The sequence below is a fragment of the Alligator sinensis genome, unplaced genomic scaffold (assembly GCF_000455745.1).
Source record: "Alligator sinensis unplaced genomic scaffold, ASM45574v1 scaffold233_2, whole genome shotgun sequence".
NCBI lineage: Eukaryota > Metazoa > Chordata > Crocodylia > Alligatoridae > Alligator > Alligator sinensis.
The window spans coordinates 663,297-675,152 of record NW_005841941.1 but is presented as its reverse complement, the minus strand read 5'-3'; positions in this window follow the sequence as shown (position 1 = coordinate 675,152).

The following is an 11,856-nucleotide window of genomic DNA, read 5'->3' as shown; positions in this document are numbered from 1 at the left end:
TTTTACTTTTTGATGACCATTTTGTGTGTCCATTTCATTCAGAGGGAAATGTCATTTCAGTAGACCTGCAAGATATTTAGCCACACTTTTAAATCATGTACATCTACAGAACTGTCCTGACGCTACAAACCTGCATGGACAGAATGCAACTAATGTAGACAGCTTACAGCCATGATATATGTATATTAGCACCAATGGTTTAACAAATAGTTACACATTTTGCTACCAAAGAGGCTACAGACTGGAAATCTCCACCTTCAGCTCAGCTCGTGGATTCATTACTACAGGTGACATGATAAATATCCTACATGATCTGAAGGTTGACCTTGTACTCTGAGTCACCACAGAACTCTTATGCCAGAGGGAAAGAGAAGAGTCATAAACTAACTTCCTTTCTCCCGTGGCTTTTACTTCCTGGAAAAAAGCCAGCATTCACATTTAGTGCTGGAGCATACAGTAGAAGAACAAGGATGGAAATATATGTCTGTCTCATTCCCTCATTTCTGGATTTACAAAAGCCTCTGGATTATGTATCCTGCAATCCAATTGGACACTACGTTCCATGACATGCACTCTTGCTAAAATGAAGGGTTTTCCCTACCAGCACCTTCCATGGCTGGTCCAGAAGCAGGCACCTTCCAAATTCCCAAAGGTTCCATCCAGACCTGCCAAGTAGCAAGAGAAAGTTGTATTATAAAGTACTTAGCAATTTTATCTGCTTCGGTCCTTGAGTAATAGTCAGACTGCACTTTATGAAGAAAAAATAATTCTGCAGCCATAATCGTAATTCACACTTAGCTCAGTCTATAAAACTTTTGCCTTCCTGGCTTCATGTCAAAGGCTTGAATATTAGGGAACTCAAAAGTTAAACTGCCCTGGTGATTAATTATTTTGAGAGAAGGGGAAAAAATCCCTACCATCTTTAGCATGGATCATCAGTTTTAGGAACTTTAAAATGGAAATGAAGGTAGGAATGTGTCTAAGAACAAAACTGTGTATCAGAAGCTCGGACAGAGATGTGACTAGTAACTGATTGTTTTTAGATTTAACCAGTTCACTGAACCAAACAGTGCCTATGAACAAGAGAAGAATGCTAATAATCCTGCAAGTGAGACTTTTTAAATCCCTTTGGGCTCTTATACATGTACACGGAGCCTGCTCCAATGCACTGGAAATCCAGCGTATTGGAGCAGACTTAATCAAGTCTGCTGCACTGCGGAAATTAATGCACTCCAGCAGATTAGTATCACATGCATCAGCATCCCCACACTGAAAAATGGCAGAAGGGCACTTTGAACTAAAGCTCATTCAATGAGCTTTGGTTCAAAGCACCCTGTCACCATTTTTCAGTGCGGGGATGCTGATACACATTACACTCGGGCACTTTTAATTAGCTTAGTTCACTAATTAAAGTGTCCACCCGCATACCTCTAGGAGCACACGTAAAAATGCCTAGAGTCTTCAATGAAAGTATAACTGTAATGATACCTGAAGTCCATGATGCAAGCCTTCCTCTGTTGCAGAGCTCTACTCATCTTCAACACACAGGATGCAACAAAAAAGTCAGGGGGATTATGCCATAAATAACTGAAAGACAGAGGCTTGAACTGGTAAGAAAGTTGAAACTTTCTTTTGTCTCCAACCATTTCTTCTGTTGCACAAAGTAAGGCATTTAAAGAAATGGATAACACATATTACACTCTGAAAATACTATTCCTAACAGAGTTAGACTTACAAAGCCAACTGTTGATGCTGAGAGTGAAGAAGCAGAACAAATGAAGAACTTAAATGGTCAAAGACAAATTAACAATCTAGATCAATGACTCTCAACCACTGGCCTTGCCCCTCCCTGCCCCACCCCCCCCAGCAGTGAAACACTGCTGTAATGGTGGGGACAGAGAGCGGGGGTGGCAAGGCCAGAGACCCTGGCCTGCCCCCCACCCCTGCTCCTTGGAGGCGGCAGTGGCACCGGGTGCTGGTGGAAGGGATGGTGGGGCAAGCTTTCCCACCACTTCTTGGGAGGCAGCAGCAGCACGCGAAGGGGTGTTAGGGTTAGGTTTAGCAAGCATTCCCCCTCGCCTCCTGTCATTCTTGATGGGCAATTCGCTAGCCTATACATAAAATTCTCACCTCACTGAAGTCTGGCTATTGACTTCAGTAAGGCCATGGATTCATCATGTGACTGTAAGGCATTAATGTAGGACAGCAACAAACACTGTCATATTCCCATATCAAACCATCTTCCAAATTTAAATGGACAGAACTGTCACATATGGTGGGCAGTGAAACCAAGTAAATAGTTTTTACTGGGTGATGCTAAACCAGGTGCAGGGGGCTGGCATGAAGACACAGAGGCTGCACTGGGGGGATTGGCCACATTGTACCCTCTAGACCTGGGTTCTATAATGGTATATTTCATGCTGCACTGGAGGGTTAATTTGGAGGTGAGACAGATGAGAAGAGTTTCTGCATTTTTCAAGTTATATAACTCCAACAGTTTACATTTCCCATGTGGCTGCCATGCACCAAGTCCGTGACTGCTAATATAGTCTATGACTTACTAGCAACTGCAAAGTCGCTTTGTAAAGCCCCACACCTTAACCCTGAGCTCTCCTACACACCCCTCAGGGGGTTATCAGCAATGAGGATCAAACCCATGACTTCTGGTTCTATAAACAAAAGCCCCACGTGTAAGCTCAGCCATTATACAGACTCATAAACCTTTGTGTGGCCCAGCTACTGGGATTGGGGGACAAAGATCCATGGTGTCTCAGCACACAAACAGATGCAATTACATTTCTAACAGCAAAGAAACCAAGCTTGCTTTCTTCAGAATGTGTATGTGTCACATTGTATTTAATCCTTTTTCCTTTTGCTGGACATGCCTGTTACTGTTTATTATTTTCTATAACTAACTAATGCTTACACTAGAGGATGCTCACATATGAGAAAGATAAGTAAAATAATTCTCTCTCCCTCCTTCCTTGTTCCTAATGCACGACATCCACTGCTCTGGGCAGAACTGTCATGCAAAGCTAATCAAAATGTTTTAGATACAATAGGATTACCAGATGATCTACCTTTCAGTCTTTTAGTACTACTATTGACCTGGATTTTATTAATGTATTCTGTTAATGAATGAGGTTTCAGCTCTGTAAACCATCTTGGAGGAGGGAAGATGGGGTGCAGGGGATGTCAGAGTTCTGCAACAATTGAACAATGGGAGATGAATTCAAAGGATGGAGACAAGGAGAATGGGAAGGCTAAAGGTCAGTGGCCTGTGGAAACCTACTCCTATCCTATAGTAATCAATGGCTGTATGTTTGCTTGGCAGCTGGTATCAAGTGGAGTGCCCCAGGGGTCAGTCCTGTGGCCAGTTTTGTTCAATATCTTCATCAATGACGAGGAAGATGGTATGGAGTACACCCTCAGCAAATTTGCAGATGACACCAATCTGGGGGGAGTGGTAGATACACTGGCGTATCTTTGGGTTAGGATTCAGGGATGCCTCCAATGGCACAAATTGGAGGATTGGACCAAAACAGATAGCATGAGGTTCAATAAGGGCAAGTGCAAAATCCTGCACTTTGGATTGAACAATCCCATGTACTGGTACAGGCTGGGGACCAACTGGCTAAGCAGCAGCTCTGCAGAAAAGGACCAGTAGGTTACAATGGACAATAAGCTGACTATGAGCTAACAGGGTGCCCTTGTTAACAAGAAGACAAATGGCATACCAGGCTGCATTAGTTGGAGTGCTGCCAGCAGATGGAGGGAAATGATTCTTCCCCTCTATTTGGCAATAGTGAGGCCACATCTGGAGCACTGTGTCCAGTTTTGGGCCCTCCGTTACAGAAAAGATGTGGACAAGTTGGAGAGAGTCCAGTGGAGGGCAACAAAAATGGTGAGGGGGCTGGGGCACATGACTTAGGAGGGAAGACTGAGGGACTGGGCTTATTTAGTCTAGAGAAGAGGAGACTTGAGAGGGGATTTAAAAGCAGCCTTCAACTACCTGAAGGGCAGTTACAAAGAGGATGGAACTAAACCATTCTCAGTGGTGGCAGATGGCAGAACAAGGAGCAAAGGGGTCAAATTGCGGCAATGGAAGTTTATGTTTGATATGAGGAAACACTTTCTCACAAGGAGGGTAGTAAAGCACTGGAACAGGTTACCCAGAGAGGTGATGGAATCCCCATCCTTGGAGGTTTTTAAGACCCGGCTAGAAAAAGCCTTGGCTGGGGTGATCTACTTGGGGATGGTCCTGCTTTGAGCAGGGGGCTGGACTAGATGACCTCCCGAGATACCTTCCAACCCTAATTGTCTACAATTCTATGATTCTAATGCACCAGAAGGACCTAAGAAGCCACAAATAGGATCTGAGAAGCCACTGTCTTATTTTGAGCTGTGCTTTCTGTACTCGACAGTGCCACCTGCTGCAAGGGGTGATCATCTGCACTTGCTGGAGGGCCCTGCTCTTGTTCCGTATTTTAAAAACGTGAACTATAAACAAGAAGCAGACATTACTCAGGTGCTGCAGTCAGCCTGTGCTCTGTCTCCCTTGTTTTTGCCAGCACGTTACACTGGGCCTGCTTTTCACCTCTTCAAGATGCTTGACAGATCTGCTATCATATAACAGACAGAATAAAACAGAAGCAGAGAGCCTAAGCATGCCTGAAGTGTTGAAGAGAAGTTACAGTCATTAATCAACCTCATGCTTTCATGGCTGTTTACAGAGGACTGCCGCAGCTCATAGAGTGAGTACACTTCCAGGTACTTACTATCTACAGCATATTATATGAAAACATCCATTTTCACTGATAGCCACAAGCAGTGTCAATGACATCCCTCATGATCAGAGACAGCTGAGGAAAATGTACAAAGGACTTCTACTGCTGCCATTCAGTAGAACTTGCATCTGGGGCAGTCCTCTGTTAGTGTCAGCGAAGCATCAAAGGAAAAGCAGGCGCTTCTTTATGTTAGTCGAAAACTGAGCACCTTCTTGTAGGCAAGATAAAAATCTGCCAAAGCACAAATTCTCCTTGACAATACAGTTCTCTCCAGAAACAGGTCACAAATGAAAACAGGAGTGGGCCTGATATCTTTCACTTGAAATTATTTTTTCAATCATTTTTCAAACAATAGAGAATCTTTGGTACCAAACATGCCAGTTCTTGTTTTAATGGTTTTGTGGACAAATAAATTTTGGGGGGAGGTGGCATTGAAAAAATCCTGAAAAATGTCAAAGAAATAATGGTAATTGCAGCCTGGGCAGCAAGCTTGGCATTATGTGACCCCTGAAATGGGTATGAGTCTACATCTCCAACTCATGAGCTCCCAGTTTATAGAAGATATTCTTGCCATTAGTCCATACGTTCATGTCTCTACCCTTTGTACTACTGAATTTCATCTCATTGCTAGAATTCTAGTCCTTAGGCGTATCAAGTTATTTCTGTACAGTGCCCTGAACCTCCTCTTTATTGACAATGCGCCCCAGTTTCATGTTATCAGAAGGCTACAACTCTCCTTTTTCTGCCATTAATGGAGGTATCAAATACAGCTGGTCCAAAGACTGATGTTTGAAAACTCTACTAAAAACTTTCTCCAGTATGATAGTGCCCCTTTCACCACTGCCCATTGTCATCTCCCCTTTGCCAAGTCCTTATCCACATTACAATGTTTCTGCTAATCCATACCTTCTCCAGCACAACTAATAATTTCCCATGTGGTGACATCAAATGCTTTGCTGTTAATCAAACACTTTTCATCATTAATGCTCACTTTGTATCTTATCCTACAGATCCTACTTATGTGAAAATTCTTATTTCAAGACACTGCAGAACTGGATACTCTAGGTATATCCTTCCCACATAATAAATGCTCTTAAGAGGGGAATATGTGTAATAAGGAAGGAATAAATAAGCTAAGTGCTCTTTGAGCATCTCAAAATTATGCCTCTTTGGGTGAGAATGATCTTCAGTTGGTGTTACGCAACTTGTATTTTAGTAATGTCAGTATTCTCCATGAGGCCAATACCAGCAATCTGCAGTCCTCCAGTATCCCAGGATGTACTGCTCCCAGCACCCCCTCCCCCAACAGGATGATCCAACACCCAGTGTTTTACTGCCCCACAGTGACAGAGCTGAGGAGAAGCACGCATCCATAGCAGACAGAAGTTGGGGGCACAGGTGAGCAGCGAACTGCTGGACAAGCTGGACAGCCATGGGGCAGGCTTGGCAGTAGGGGTGTGCAAAATGGGCCCCATTTGATTCGGATTTGGATTCACCCAATTCGGGACAGTGATTCAATTTGTTGATTTGGATCGCTGTACCTGATTCGATTCGGCCGAATCTGAAGATTCAATGCTGATTTGGAGATACAGTGATTCAGACATAGACACAACTTTAAATGTTTTTTCTAAATACCTGAGGTAGCAGGCGCGGCTTGTGAATGCTGTGGTGGTGGGGCGCATAGAGCATCCCACAGGAGTGCAGGGGGCCCCTGCATGCTCGGCGGCGAAACTGGAAGTGGACCAGAAGTACTTCCGGTCCACTTCTGGGTCTGCCGAGGAGTACATGGGGGGGCCCCCCACACCCCCTGGCATTACAATCAGCTGCAGGGGGACCCCAGGTGCCCCCCCAGACCCAGGAAGTACCAATCACAGAGCCAGGAGCACACAGAGGGGCCTTGCATGTGCTCCCCGGTGGACCCAGAAGTGGACCGGAAATGCTTCTGGTCCACTTCTGGGTCTGCTGCCAAGTGCGCTGGGGAGCCCCCCGCATTCCTGTGGGATGCTCCATCCACCCCAGCATTGCAGAATTCACAAGCCCCTGCTACCTAGAGGTAAGTAGAAAAAACATTTAAAGCTGTCTCTAAGTCTGAATTGCAGAATCTGTCTGAATCTCCCCAAATCAATTTGGAGGGTTCCGATTCGATTCGGAGAGATTAAACGATCTTCTGATTCAATTCAGATTCAGAGATTCGGCCACTGAATTAGGCCAAATCACCGCTGAATCAAATCAGGGACCAAAGCTTCGCACAGCCCTACTTGGCAGCTCCTAGCCATGCCCTTGCTGCCATCTAGCAGCAAATCAGAGCTGTGCACATTATAGATGGTAGGTAGGGCTGTGCAAAATTTCACCGGCCGTTTCGTTCCAACACTGTTTTGACCAATTTCAAGGTCGAAACAGCAAAATCAGAACAAAACAAAGGCGGTCGAAATAGCCTCGAAACAAAATTAGGCTGGTTAAAATGTTTCAAAAGTTTAAATGTTTCAACCATAGGCTGGGGATGGGAAGTCAATCCAGCTGGGCTGACTTCCCATCCCCAGCGCAAGATCTGGCAGGGGACGGGAGGCAGCTCAGCTGGGTTGCTTCCCGGGGCCCCATGCTACATTGCGCCGGGGGCGGGAGGCAGCCCAGCTGGGCTGCTTCCCGGGGCCCCACACTACATCATGCCGGGGGTGGGAGGCAGCCCCACTGGCACGATGTAGCATGGGGCCCTGGAAAGCAGCCCAACTGGACTGCTCCCCAACCCCAGACTGATCTAGTGCAGGGCTCTGGGAAACAGCCCAGCTGGGCCACCTCCCGCCCTGGTGGAATGTAGTGCGGGGCCCTGGGTAGCAACCCAGCTGGGTTGCCTTCCACCCCAGCACAATGTACCGTGGGCCCCGGAAAGCAGCCCAGCTGGGCTGCCTCCCGCCCCCAGACCAATCTAGCACGGTGCCCCAGGAAGCAGCATAGTTGGGCTGTCTCCCACCCCCACTGAGATGTAGCGCGGGGCACCAGGTAGCTCGAGCCCAGCTGGGCTGACTTCCCATCCCCAAGAAAACGTGAAACAGTGTTGAAACAGCCTTTCTGTTTCGACAGAACGGAACAGAACAGTTGTTTCAACTCCAAATGAAATTTGAGATGAAACACTGTTCCCTCAAACCATCAAAACTCAAGGCAAAACGGAATAGTGCCATTTTGCACAGCCCTAATAGATGGTATTAACCCTTAACATGTGACTGTTCACAGCACATGCTAACTTAAGATTCTCAAACCTAAAATTCCTTTAGGAGTTAGCCTATGCGAATTGTAAGGTGCAATAACACCCTTTCCATAACAACAGAATATATCAAAGGAGGAAAATCAATAATGTTCAGCAAGTTTAGTGCCACACAGAGAACATTAAACACACAGATCGATTGTGGCTTTCATTTCGGTATCTTCACTATCTTTTCTCTGAGCTCCAAACACTGAATCACCTCGTAGTTGCTCTCATAAAGAATTAAGAGGAGCTGCTAAAATCACCTGAATTATTGCACCAATAGTTTATAGCCTTGTTCACTTTAAGACCATTGTTGTCACTGCTAAATAGTCATGATAATTAATCAATTATGAAAAAATATATCCTCATGGGAATAAAAAATTCTATTAACAGTATGAAATAAAAATGTACCAATTATTGCTTCTGAGTCATAAATAACCACCAAAGACTAGATTGGATTAGAAGGCCCATTCCCTGCAGAATTTCCATGATAGACTGGCATTTCTTCCCACTTGTTCCTATCTTGCCTAAACTCAATCCTGATTCTTTGCCTTCTGTGCCCGCTTCAGAGTACAAATCTGATGAAAGAAAAACACACTTATTTTCAAATATTTTCATTGGAAACCAAAGTTTGTTACATTTTAATCATGCTTATATTTTACAAAAAACCACAAAATTTGCTTCTACATAATTGCAGATGTTTCTACAAATTACAAAATACCATTTTTCAAAATTTGACATTTTGACTGACATTACAAAGATTTTATAAATATATTATAAATATTTTAATAATATTTTACAACTATTACAAATGCTTGTTGCATATATTACAACTAAAGCATGCCTAGGATGACTGCTCCATATTTGCCAGAAAGCAAAAAAAAAAAAAAAAAGAAAGAAGAGATGTAGTTTGCCATAGTTTTCTGAAGTCAGGAAAAAGGTAGGAGGGCAGGGTGCCATCTTATATAGAATCTGTAATATAGACCAACTGGTTTAGTGAGTCAATTAGGCAGCAGTCTAATTTGTCAGATGTAGCAACTGACTTAATCACAAAAGAAAACAGAACAAAAGTTTCTTTTATCTCTGTTTTTATGAGTATTTTGGGACTATTTATAGACAAAGATACGTATCTATTATATTTCAAATACCATAAGCAAAAAGAATACAATGGGAATAGTGAAATTTCAACTGGTACCTCAAAATACAATTACAACAGCTCTAATACCTTCAAATGAAGAGTTCATATCAACTGAGAAAGAAAGGTCTCAACTGCCAGTTCAGGAGGATAAACCCACGCAGTGAAAAGGGAAGCCAATAGAGATCTGCAGGAACACAAACTAAATCACCATGCTTTGAGACAAGGACCAGTGCTTTCTCTGTAAGTTTGCATTCCTACAAAATGCTCAAAATCAACTTAGCCAACTAACTGCATTTAGGACGGGGTGAGCAAAATGCAGCCCGCGGGCCGAATACAGCCTGCCTGACCATCTTATCCAGCCCGCAAGGCACCTAAAAAATTTAGAAAATTAATATTTATCTGCCCCTGGCTGCCTGTCATGCAGCCCTCGATGGCTTGCCAAAACTCAGTAAGCGGCCTGCCGCCTAAAATAATCACCCACCCCTGATTTAGGACCTACCTCCCAGACCATATAGTTGTGTTAAGAGGTGCCATTACTGGAGACAAGGAATAGCTTTGGAGGCACTAAACCTTCTTTCGAATCTTGGAACAGCACTTCCAAAGAGAACCCCAAGTTCTTGCTAAGGTTTACTAACAGAGAGTGATACCATAAGCCTTTCTTCAAGCAAAGACAAAGCTGTACCCCTTCTGGCTAACAGAGGCTTTGGACCAGTGATCAGCAACATTACAGAGTACTAATGAAGTTGAGAACATGGAGACAGACAATTGCTGTTGCAAGCCGTCTTATTATTCTCAAACCTTAAAATGCAATAGGGGAGGGTTGGTCATGCTGTATGATTGTCATGGGAGACTTCAACCTCCCTGACATCTTGTGGGATGAGCACACAGCCAGGTCTGACCAGTTGCATAACTTCCTTGCTTGTGTTGACAACCTGTACCTAATGCAAGAGATCTATGGGCCAACTAGGAGAGAGGCACTGCTGGATCCAGTTCTGGCCAAAGGGGATGATCTGGTGAGTGATCTGAAGATCAAGGGCAAGCTTGGTGACAGCAATCATGATCTGATTACTTACTCTGTCCAATGCAGGGTGGGCAAATACCTCAGAAAAACAGAAATCCTCAACTTTGGAAAGGCTGACTTCCACAAACTCAGGAGGCTGGTCAGTCAGGAACTAAGAGGCTATGGCCCACTAGGAAGGGGAGTCCATGAGGAATGGTTGTTCCTAAAGAATTCAATCCTCAGTGTGCAAGGGAAGACCATCCCGTTCCACTGTTGGCTACAAAGCACCAACTCACAGGATCATCATAAAATTCTAGTTTATTGGACAGATGCAAAAGTCAGACTATAAGTCTTGGTGCTGATCCCCTCAAACACACACATATTCATGCACACACACACACTCACAGTAGCTAGCTATGAACACTAGCTACTAGTGTCAAGATATACCTATCCCCAAATGCTGGAGTCCACCGTCGATGGCCACTCGAGGCTTCTTTCAATGTGATGTTGCTTCAGAACGGGGTTGCCAGCTGGTCCTTCTGGCTGGACAGGCAGGATGCTGGTCAAGTCAAAAAGGGTGCCTTTGGGGTTCATTCTTCACTGCCTTTTATCCCTCTCTGGCAGATTTTGGTGACTCCCCAATGCTCGGGTTTACCCAATCCAGGGGTTGTTGACCTCGAGGGACGTCCCTCTTGATAGCTGCTGGATGGCAACTGTCAGCCCCAGGGGGTCACGTCCGCATGTACGTGCAGTCTCAGGAGTCCGCTGATCAATTTTGATTGATTCACTGCCATGATGAATAGAGCTCTGGATGTGGTTGATCAGGGGGTATTTCAGCCCCAAGGGTCTGTTTCCAGCATTGATTAGTTCAAACGGGGGCTTCTGTACCTTTAACAATGAAGTTTCTGGGAATTCCTGGCTCTTTATTATTCTTTCTTCTCCTTGGTCTCTGATTTTGTAGGTGTTAATTGCCACTCATTAACATGCTTATCCAGACTACTTACTGTGTTACACAATCAACCATGATTCATTCAGGGACCTGCTCCATACAGAGATTCCTGCTCTTGCTAACATTGTTACATGGTACAACTTACTTCTAATCTTAAAGTACATTTGTAAAAGCATCTACAAGCTCTATTTTCACTACAAATACACCTTATATAAAAATAATAATGATATAATAAAAGAAAAAGAGAGAGGAAGGAAGAAAAGGTAGCGCAGGGCAGACAAAAGGGTTTCTTGCTACACCACAGGAAATGCAGTCAGAGGGCAGGGAAGCCCCCTTGGCTCATCAGGAGACTTCTGGGTCTCCTGAAATAAAAAAGAGAAGCCTACACCAGATGGAAAACTGGAATCATCACCAAGGCGGGCTACTCAGCACCAGTCCATACTTGTAGGGAGTGGTCCAGAAAAGCCAAGGCAGCAACAGAACTCAGGCTTGCCACTGGAATCAAGGATAACAAAAAGTCGTTCTTCAGATATGTAGGAAGTCGGAGGAAGAACAGAAGTAACATTGGCCCCCTGCAAGATCAAATGGGGCAGCTGATGTCTGATGCCCAAGAAAAGGCCAATCTCCTAAACAATTACTTTGTGCCAGTTTTCCACCTGCCCAAGGAGGTCCACACTGTCAGACAGGATGCAAAGCAACCAGGGCTTGGGAGATGGGCCCACAATTGACGTAGATCAAGTG